Source organism: Chiloscyllium plagiosum, chromosome 19 (assembly GCF_004010195.1).
Source record: "Chiloscyllium plagiosum isolate BGI_BamShark_2017 chromosome 19, ASM401019v2, whole genome shotgun sequence".
Classification (NCBI taxonomy): Eukaryota; Metazoa; Chordata; class Chondrichthyes; order Orectolobiformes; family Hemiscylliidae; genus Chiloscyllium; species Chiloscyllium plagiosum.
This window is the reverse complement of record NC_057728.1, coordinates 48,976,501-48,988,073: the sequence shown is the minus strand read 5'-3', so window position 1 is coordinate 48,988,073 and position 11,573 is coordinate 48,976,501. Positions and strand designations below refer to the sequence as shown.

General features: G+C 39.4%; 1 protein-coding gene across 1 annotated transcript in view; it reads left to right on the top strand.

The window, feature by feature from the left end:
* Positions 1–366: 366 nt before the first annotated feature.
* Positions 367–11,573, top strand: part of frs2a (fibroblast growth factor receptor substrate 2a) — an 81,255-nt gene continuing 70,048 nt past the window's right edge. The window contains exon 1 of the mRNA XM_043709773.1: positions 367–385. The gene's annotated coding sequence lies outside the window, so the exon portion shown is untranslated. The remainder of the gene's footprint in view (positions 386–11,573) is intronic.

Genomic DNA, 11,573 nt, shown 5'->3' with positions numbered 1-11,573 from the left:
ATGTAATTTTCGTTGGCCTTCTGTTTACAAAATTATGCTGTTTCAGTAACAATTGTATTCAACTCTGGATTAGTTTTAATTATCTCAATCATAAGACTTGGACGGCTGATAAACTAAATATAAATATAGTGCTGTATTTAGCAATGCGTTATAATTAGCTAAGCACTGCTTAACCACTCCCATTTATCATTTATCTGGACTGAAATTAGGGTTGTTTTTTGGTGCATACTTGGATTCCTTCGCAGAGTCTCACCAAAGTCTCATATGAGTTAAATGTCCTGTTTCTCTGCTCTATATTCTAAGTAAGTTGTAATAATTATCGTGGAAACATTGTAAAATACACTTAGGTGCTTTCAGGCCCACTAACTTCTCTGTAGAAAAAGAGGTAAGTCAGTATAAATGTTTGTAAAGGTTATGAAGATCTAACATTCTCCTATCCGAGTGATGAAATGCATCCCTGGCTGATTGTGTTTCTGTCTACATTTTACTGCATAGAGTCATAGAGATGTACAACGCGGAAACAGATCTTTTGGTCTAACTCGTCCATGCTGCCCAGACCCCTAACCTAATCTAGTCCCACTTGCCGGCACTTGGCTCATAGCTCTCCAAACTCTTCCTATTCATTTCACCAGCCAGATGCTTTTTAAATGCTGCAATTGTAGCAGCCTCCATCACTTACTCCAGTAGCTCATTCCATACATGCAGCACCCTCTGTGTGAAAAAGTTGCCCCTTATGGCTCTTTTATATCTTTCCGCTTTCATCCTAAACCTATGCCCTCTAGTTCTGACTCCCCCCAACCCAGGGAAAAGACTTTGTCAATTTATCCTATCCGTGCCCCTCATGATTTTATAAATCTCTATAAGGCCACCCCTCGGTCTCCGACGCCCCAGGAAAAACATCTCCAGCTTATTCGGCCTCTCCCGATAGCTCAAATTCTTCAACCCTGGCAACATTCTTGTAAATGTTTTCTGAACCCTTTCAACTTTCACAACATCTTTCTGATAGGAAGGAGACCAGAATTGCTCATAATATTCCAAAAGTGGCCTGACCAATGTCCTGTATAGCTGTAACATGACCACCCAACTCCTGTACTCAATACTCTGACCAATAAAGGAAAGCATACCAAACACCTCCTTTACCATCCTATCTACCTTCGACTCTACTTTCAATGAACTATGAACCTGCACTCCAAAGTCTCTTTGTTCAGCAACCCTCCCTAGGACCTTACCATTAAGTATATAAGTCCTGCTCTGATCTACTTTTCCAAAATGCAACGCTTCGCATTTATCTAAATTTAATATCCATCTGCCACTCCTCAGCCCATTGGCCTATCTGATCAAGATCCCATTGTACTCTGAGGTAACCTTCGCTGTCCACTACATCTCCAATTTTGGTGCCATCTGCAAACTTACTAACTATACCTCCTATGTTCACGTCCAAATCATTTTTATAAATGATGAAAAGTAGTAGACCCTGAACCAATCCTTGTGGCACTCCATTGGTCACAGGCCTCCAATTTGAAAAGCAACCCTCAACTACCCCATCCTCTGTCTTCTACCTTTGAGCATGTTCTGTATGCAAATGGCTAGTTCTTCCTGTATTCCATGAGAATATCGATTGTAAACTCATCAGTTGAGAGATTCTGATAGTTGTGCATGTCCATCAATTCTATTGATTAGGTACCTACTGGTATATTGCTATTGTTTATTGTTGTGGTCATTGACTTCACAAGTGTACTATGAGGTGTCCATCAAGTGGTTAATACTTTTACTTCCTCTTGGACCAGCATATTTTAGCAACCAGAATAGTGAGCAAATGCTGTTGTTCTCCCAGGGATACTTAGGACACACTTTGTCTATTTATTTCTCCCTGTTAATTCTCCTGCAGTTCTCCTCTAAGCCTTCCCAGAGCATATTGCAGTGAACCCTTTGTGATGATATCAGGATGTTCTTCACTCATTGACAGGTCAAAGATTTTATGCATTTGCTTTCTGTCATCAGGCCAGGTGTAACCCAGTAGCATTCCTTGGTTTTCAGATACAGGAGACGACGATATCAGTTTTATTCCCTTTCTCTAACCTTTCTGAAAGCTCCTGGTTGGAACTGAAAGGATGTATTTACCGATGTTTCTGATCTGCAAATATTTGAGATAGATTCTTGTGCAATAAATAACTTATTAATGATGCTGTTGATGTATCCCAGTCCTTTTAGTGAATTCTTTATGCTCTATTTAACCTGGATAAGCAAAATATGTTTTGGGAGTTTGACCTAGAACATAGAACATAGAACACTCCATAGGCCTTCTTACAAACTCTATCCACCTGAGTGGCAACCTTCAAAGATCTATGTACATAGACCCCAAGATCCCTCTGTCCCTCCACCTGACTAAGAACCGTACCATTAACCCTGTAAGAACCCTACCATTAACCCTGTAAAACCTAGTTTAATAAATCAGTTCCGTGTTCCTACAGTTTTATGCTGTAGGTTCTTTGTCCAAATATGTGCATTTTTGTGGGTTGCAGAAAATAAGTTGGTATTGAGTATTTTATCTCTTTGGAAGATGTGTTTCTTAAGTGGGGGTAACCAGAAGCCAAGCAGCAGATAGTGTGTGTTCAACACTGACATTTGTTAGGTGTATCATTTCAACAAAAGTTGAGAGTGATCTAATTTGCCTTATTTACATAGCAAGAGGTAATGGTAGCCTCCAATGATATGTTTCACCGTGTTATATTCTACATTTTCTTTCCATTTGGCTATTTTTCGATAAGGCGTGGTTTTCATTTTGTCATAGATAATCTGCACCTCCCTAATCCCAGAGGCACTGTGTAACAACCGTCTTTTTTAAAATTATTGAACCAAAGTGATGATATACAGCTCATTGTAGAGGTTGCTAAGGTTGAAAGGTCAGGTCCAGAAATCAGGAAGTGGTGATTACCTCATATAGTTGTTTTCTTTTAAAAATATAAAGATAGTATGAGAAAAGTAAGTGAGCAGTTTCACTTTTTAGAGAAACAAGTTTGATGAGGGCGCACTGTGACGAGTCTTGATTTTGATATTCAGATTGCAGAAAAGAGGAAGATAATGTAAGGTGGTGTGTTTGCATTAAGGAACAAAAAGGGAAAGTTCAGAGAGTTAGTGACATTCAGGACTATATTTGGGTGTTCTCGTGCACAAATCACCAAAAGTTAACGAACAGCTTCAGCATGTAATAGGGGGGGCAAATGGAATGTTGGCTTTTGCTTCAAAGGAAATTGAATATAAAAATAGAGAAGTCTTCTAAAACTATCCACTGCATTAATCAGACCACAACTAGAATGCTGTGAACAGTTTGATCTCTTTTATCTCGGGCATTGAAAGCAGTAGAGAAGGTCCCCAGGGTTGCTCCTGGGTATTGAGGGATTATTCTTTCAGGAGAGGTTGGGTTGGTGGTGCCTGTACTCACTGAAGTTAAGAAGAACAAGAGGCGACCTTATTGGAACATTATAAGATTCTTATGGGATTTGAAAGTGCAGTTGTGAAGAGATTGCTTTCCCCAGGAAAATTCAGGACTGGAGGGCATAATCTCAGAATCAGGGTTAAAATAATTGAGGAAAGTTTTCAGTCAGACGGTGGTGAATCTGTGAAATTATTTACCACAGAGGGCTGTAGAGTTGCGTTGTTGAGCACATTTGAGGCTGAGATGGACAGATTTTAATTAGTAAGAGAATCAAGGGTTATGTGGAAAAGGTAGGAAAATGGATTTAAGAATCACTAGGACAGTCTTGAGTGGTAAGCAGATTTGATGGGCTGAATGGCCTACTGTCGCTTCTATGTCTTATACATGGTAGAGTTGAGAGGAAAGGCAAAATCAGGTCATGGAAGAGAGAGAAGCTTAAAAGGTGAGAAGAGGGTTCCCTAACTGACAGGGATTTTCTTTCAGATGTCTTTAAAACAACAGGGAAGTGTGTCGAAGAAGATTTTTCTGTTATTGAGAGTCATTTTCAAATCCTGAGAGAGAGTTGGGCATTATGGAATGTTGTGATTTGATGGTTGTATGTTTGCATAAAACAGGACATGAGATCCAAGGGTTCAATTTGAGGTCAGAGAAGAGAGTCGGAATGTGGGTGATGAACCAACAATGAAAAAAGTCAATTATTCAGCGCAAGCAGGGACCGTTCTTCAAACAAAAATATTCACATACTTTCTTTCCCATGCTGTTTTTTTCGAAAACTGAATAAAGGGCATTCTTTGTGCTGTCGTTTTCTGTCTCCTTGTTTTGCAGACTTTAAACACATTAGAAAAGTTTCTGTAAATCTGGAAACTCCAATTAATCTTTTTTCCTCTGGCAGGTTTGTGAAAACTGGTGCAGTAAACATTGTATACCCCAGCATTCTCTCCACATGATCCACTTGCTTCAAAATTATGAAGTAAAAACACAGGAATGCATTAATAGCTGTATGTTTTTGGGGTAATGACTGTGTTGAATGAAAAAGTAAGTTGATATCAGTGCCGGGATCAGAATTCTTTGCTGGAAAATATATCAGTACAAAGTCCGATGTGAACATTTTTAAGAGTATATTTTAACAACATGGTTCTGTTTGCTCTCAATTCGTTTCTGTAGTTTGGGTTTTGCAAAGTTGTTTGATGTTTGTTTTAACTTTAGATTGCCAGGTAATTAAATGCTGTGCATAATTCTTGAATAGCGTATTCGCAGCTGATATTTGTTTGCAGAATTGAAGTTGCATTTATTCACCTTTCCTCCTAAGTTTTATTGCAATTGTCAAAACCTTTTTGAATGGCTGGCATGTTTCCCAAGATATTACTGTCAAATAAAAATGTTTTTAGTTTGAAAGTACTTACATCAATGTATGCTCTAAATCTTTACATTTTTTTTTAAAAGGACTTGAACTAATGTTCAGTGTAGCTATTGCTGAATAGGCCAGCATATTAGCATATTCCCAATTGCATATGAGAAGGTTTGGTTTGGTTTGATTTGTTGTAATCACATGTACCTAGGTACAGTTTAAAAAATTTATTTTGCAAGCAGAACGGGACGATCACAGCAAACAAGGAAATTAAGATCAAAGGGTGCTTCAACAGAGTGAGGCATACAGGTTACACTGCACAGGAGGTGCACAAAGCAAGATCAACATTAGCAAGATCAACATTATTTGAAGTTAGAGATTTCATTCATCAGTCTAATAACAACAGAGAAAAGGCTGTTCTTGAACCTGTTGTTGCGTGTGTTCAAGTTTCAAGATGGTTATGATTCACTTTTCTGCATTTCTGCATTTAATAGCTGGAGAGATCCAGGATTTTGACACAGCATAATATGAAGGATCAGCAACATATTTCCAACTGATTAAAGTAGGGTGTGAGTGAACAAATAGTTTGGGGGAAGGAGCGCCAGTCAAGAAATCTGCATTATGCTAGAAAATGTAGAGTTGAGAGTCTTAGAGATGTACAGCATGGAAACAGACCCTTCGGTCCAACTCGTCCATGATGTCCTAAACTAATCTAGTCCCATTTATCAGCACTTGGTCCATATTCCTCGAAACCCTTCCTCTTCATATACCCATCCAGATGTCTTTTAAATGTTAATTGTACTAGACTCCACCACTTCCCCTGGCAGCTTATTCCATACGTGCACCACCCTCTGTGTAAAAAGGTTGCCCCATAGGTCTCTTTTAAATTTTTCACCTCTCACCCTAAACCTATGCCCTCTAGTTCTGGACTTTCCCCCAGCCAGAGAAAAGACTTTGTCTATTTATCCTGTCCATGCCTCTCATGATTTTGTAAGCCTCTATAAGAATGCCCCTCAGCCTCTGATGCTCCAAGGAAAATAGCCTCAGCCAATTCAGCCTCTCCCTATAGCTCAAATCCTCCAACCCTGGCAGCACCCTTGTAAATCTTTTCTGAACCATTTCAAGTTTCACAGCATCCTTTCAACAGGAGGGAGACCAGAATTACACACAATGTTCCAAACTAATGTCCTGTATGGCCGAAAAATGACTTCTGAACTCCTGTACTCGGTGCTCTGACCAATGAAGGAAAGCATACCATATGCCGCTTTCATTATCCTATCTACCTGCGTCTCCACTTTCAAGGAGCAATGAACCTGCACTCCAAGGTTTCTTTGTTCAGCGCAACTCCCTAGGACCTTACCATTAAGTGTATAAGTCCTGCCCTGATTTGCCTTTTCAAAATGCAGCACCTCACATTTACCTATCTTAAATTCCATCTGCCACTCCTTGGCCCATCTAATCAAGATCCTGTTACTCTGAGGTAACCTCCTTTGCTGTCCGCTACACCACCAATTTTGGTGTCATCTGCAAACTTGCTAACTATACCTCTGATGTTCACATCCAAATCATTTATTTCAAAGACGAAAAGTAGTTTACCCAGCACCGATCCTCATGACACTCCACTGGTCACAGGCCTCCAGTCTGAAAGGCAACCTTTCACCACCACCCTCTGTCTTCTACCTTTGCGCCAGTTCTGTATCCAAATGGCTAGTTCTCCCTGTATTCCATGCGATCTAACCGTGCTAGCCAGTCTACCATGAGGAACCTTGTCGAAAGCCTTACTGAAGTCCATATGGATCATGTACACACTCTGCCCTCACAATCCTCTTCATTACTTGTTCAAAAAGCTCAATCAGATTGGTGAGACATGATTTTCCATGCACAAAGGTGTGTTGATTATCCCTAATTAGACCTTGCCTTTCCAAGTACATGTACATCCTATCCTTCAGGATTCCCTCCAACAACTTGCCCACCACGATGTCAGGCTCACTGGTCTATAGTTCCCTGGCTTTTCCTTGTCACTCTTCTTAAATGCTGGCACCATATTATCCAACCTCCAGTCTTCTGGCACCTTACCTGTGACTATCAATGATACAAATATCTCAGCAGGGGACTCAACAATCACTTCCCCAGCTTTCCACAGAGTTCTAGGGTACACCTGATTAGGTCCTGGGAATTTCTGCACATCCAGCACCACCACCTCTGTAATATGAACATTTTTCAAGATGTCAACATCTATTTCTCCATGTTCTATATCTTTCATGCCTTTTTCCACAGTAAATACTGATGCAAAATACTCGTTTAGTATCTCCCCCATACAAAAGTTGCCTTGCTGATCTTGGAGGGGCCTCATTCTCTCCTGCGTTAGCCTTTTGTCCTTAATGTATTTGTGAAAACCGTTTGGATTCTCCTTAACCCTATTTGCCAAAGCTATCTCTTGTTCCCTTTTTGACCTCCTGATTTCCCTCTTAAGTATACTCTGCTGTCTGTACCTGACATATGCTTCCTTTTTCTTCACCAAAACCTCAATATCTCTAGTCATCCAGCATTCCCTACAGCTATCAGCTTTGCCTTTCACCCTAACAGGAACATATTGTCTCTGGACTTTAGTTATCTCATTTTTGAAGGCTTCCCATTTTCCAGTCGTCTCTTTATCTGCGACCATCCTCCCCCAATCAACTTGTGAAAGTTCTTGCCTGGTGCCATCAAAACTGGCCTCTTTCCAATTTAGAACTTCAACTTTTAGATCCGGTCTATCCTTTTCCAACACTCTTTTGAAACTAATTGAATTATGGTCGCTGGCCCCACCCATCGAGTCTGCTCCGCCATTCAATCATGGCTGATAAGTTTCTACAGCCTATTTTTCCACTTTCTCCCCGTAACCCTCGATTCCCCTTGACAATCAAGAACCTATCTATCTCCGTCTTAAATATAGTCAATTCACCACTCTCTAGCTGAAGTTTTTCCTTATCTCCATTCTAATAGGTTTTCCCATTATATTGTGTGCAATTCTGGTCTCCCTCCTATTGGAAGGATGTTGTGAAACTTGAAAGGGTTCAGAAAAGATTTACAAGGATGTTGCCAGGGTTAGAGGATTTGACCTAAAGGGAGAGACTGAACAGGCTGGAGCATCAGAGGCTGAGGGGTGACCTTATAGAGGTTTATAAAACCATGAAGGGCATGAATAAGGTAAATAGAGAAGGTCTTTTCCCTGTTTGGCGAAATGCAGAACTAGAGGACACAGGTTTAGGGTGAGAAGGGAAAAGATTAAAAGGGGCCTAACAGACAACCTTTTTACGCAGAGGGTGGTGCGTGTATGGAATGAGATGCCAGAAGAAGTGGTGAAGACTGATACAATTATAGCATTTAAAAGGCATCTGGATGGGTATAGGAACAGGAAGGGTTTAGAGGGGTATGGACCAAGAGTTGGCACATGGGACTAGATTAGGTTAGGATATCTTATCGGCATGGATGAATTGGACTGAAGGGTCTGTTTCCATGCTGTACATCTGTATGACTCTACTCTAGGGCTGTGCCCTCGGGTCGTAGTCTCTCCTAGCAATGGGAACATCTTCCCACATCCACTCTGTGCAGGACATCCAGTATTCTGTAAGTTTCAATTAGATCCCTCCTCATCTTTAGAAATTCCGTTGAGTATACACCCAGAGTCCTCAAATGTTCCTCATCTCTTAAGCCGCTCATTCCAGGGACCATTCTCATGAATCTCCATTAAACCCACGCTGGGGCAAATACATCCTTCCTGAGATATGGGGTCCAAAACAATACTCCAAATGTAGTTTGACCAGAGCCTTATCGACCCTCAGAAGTACGTCCCTGTTTTTATATTCAAGTCCTCTCAAAATAAATGCCAACGTTGCATTTGCCTTTCAAACTACTGACAGCCTGCAAGTTTACCTTGCGAGAATCTTGGACTAGAACTCCCAAGTCTCTTTGCAATTCAGACTTCTGAATTTCCTCCCCATTTAGAAAATGCCTCCTCTTCCTGCCAGTGATCTTGTTGAAGGGTGCAGCAGACTGAAAGAGCTCAGTGGTCTCTCTCTGCTCCTATTTCTTCTGTTCTTTCATTCTTCGAAACTCCAGAGATTGAAATTGAGGTACACATAATTCCAGGGGGGCTTGATGGAGCATGCTGAGAGATTGGTTATGGAATCTCAATCACAGGAGGAGGGCTTACAGGCTTTGGATGAGGGGAGTAGGTGTGAAAGGCCATGTGTTCTCCTATTTCTTCTGTACTTATGGCAGTTCTGGATAAGGTAGAGAAAGAAAAGCTGTCCCCATTAATTAATGGTACAAGGACAAATTTAAGGTTTTGGGGACATGAAGGACTTTTTCTCCACATCAAGTGATAATGGCCTGGAACTGGCTGCCAATAAAGCTAGTGGCGGTGGACAAGATGAATTATTTCAAAAGGAAATGAGATGAATATTTGAGGGAAATAAATTTGTAGAATGATTAGGACAGAATGGGGTGAATAGGAATGACTGGATTGTTATATAGAAAGTAAGCATGGATGTGATTGTCCAAATGGCCTCCTGTGTTGTCATGGTCCTGACAATTTAATCAATCAAGTTGTCGGTGTTTGAACCATCAGTGTTGCCATGAGGCCAATCATCACCAATGGGTGCATTCTCGGCTACTGATCAGAACCAATCAGCGCACACCTCATGCAGTTGGTTTTTACCTTGAATTGATATTCTTTATGAATTGTCATAAGGATTGCAGGAGGAAAAGCTTTGACAAACTGTGTCAAATTCAGCGATGCTCAATACAGTATATAAGGCATTGAGTACAATTTTTAAGATTCTTCATCTCGCATAAAAGGGTGCAAACCCCGAAGATCTATCTGTTTGTTGCCAAAATGGGGTTGAGACATAAGACGTGCTTAAAAATTGTTGTGACAAAGGACGTTTTTAACATGCCTTTTATGTTTCTCTGAACTGAACAAGTCTTATTTTTGTGGAACCTCATCAGAGCTGAGTGATGTGATAGTATATGAAAGGAGAGGTTTTAGGGCTGTGAGATGCTCACTGTGTCAAACTGGCTGAATGCAAACTTTCTGAATTTGTAAGATTTAACTTCCTTCTGAAAAGAGCTTTTTACCTGACTGTCTAAATCTAGTCATACTTGACTGTTTTAAAAAATCCATCATTTACTGATTCGGTAAAGAGGCAAAATGCTAGTCTAATTATAAAATAGGATAATTTTTTTGGCTTAAAAAAGAAGTTATTTCTTCATCGCTATGTGAAGTAAATAGTTGATTGAAGATCAGTGCCTTCATTTAAAATTTGAATTCAAGTGTGTAATTGAGTCATACAGTAGGAGTCTGCAATGAGCATAATTACTTAACTGTACAAAATCAAAGGAAAAAAAAAATTAATCTTGCTGTGTAATTTAACATCTTTGAACTAGCTATGGTTAATGAAGCTAAATAATGTCAGAAGAAATATGACTATATCCTATAATTGTGCAATTTCTATTTTAAAGACATAAATGTAAATTATCCAATTTATCTGGCTAAATTTGTGCGTAGTTCAAATGCATTTCATTGCCGAACCATTTTTGTCACCTCTAATTTTAAGCTTATAGTTTCACTCTGAAGTCTCTTTAAAAAAAATGCTGGGAGGAAAGCAAATGCAGAGTTTTGTGTAAATCTGTTTTTATTTCAGATTTCCAGCATCTGTAGACTTTGTTTCTCCCATAAAGAGCAGTATTTTTCAAAAGAAATTGAGCATTGGTGACATGGTCATATTTGATCAAGCATTCCAGTAATTCTATTGTTTGATCTTATTTTTTCTGGTTGGATTGGTTGCCCATGGAATCTGAGTATGCTGTATCTTCATTCAAAGAATTGGAGCAGGCAGCTGCTAACTACAGCATTCTTGTGTGTTGCATATTGTTGCTATACATGTCTTTGGATTTAATCTGAACAAGACTTGAGTCAAAGCCTTATTTGTGACATGGTCAGAGAAACGCTTAACTACTTACCCACAAAATAAATTGCTTGATACCATAGATGTTGGAATTTTGTTAACAAAAACGGAGAAAAAAAGGCTATGCTCGGCAGGTCATTTGGCATCTGTGAAGAAACTAAAGTTGTTGTCAGCATTTCAGGTCTGAACACTTGCTAAGGTAAAGGAGCTGTTGGTTTTTGTTTATGAAGTTGTCATTTGTTTTTGATTGGAGTTTGTGTTCTGTTCTGTTTCCTGACTCATGATGTATCTTTTAAGCTGTTTTAAAATCGCATTTTATTATGTAGCATATTTACGTACTGAGAAATCTTCATAATGGTTTTACAATCTAATTTAAATGAAGAGTTGAACTAAAAACTGTAGAGAATGAATTGAACACATTAGGCCAAACTGTGTATAAACATTCAAAACAGCACAGGGAAGAAGGAAGAGAAATCAGCGCGTGATGAAGTAAACTTCCAATAATGTATCTTGAATTCCAATAACTGTTTTCTTTTGGTGTGTACATTGTGGTTAAACCCATCCAGTTTTGGCATAAATAGAACTTTGAGGGCATTTGTAGTAAATAGCAGTTGCTGTTATTTACCGATTTATGACAAACATTGACTTTTTCTTGGTTTTAAGCAGAACATTGAGGGACTGTTGATGATCAGTGATATTTTTAGATTTTTATATTCTATTAGATTAATGTCAAGTGATTTTCATTTTTAGGAATTGTACGTCAAGTGTTGATGTTTTATGTTCAAGGCTGACTGCAATTCTGTAACTACTTGTGCTATCACTGCACCTTGCTTTCAGA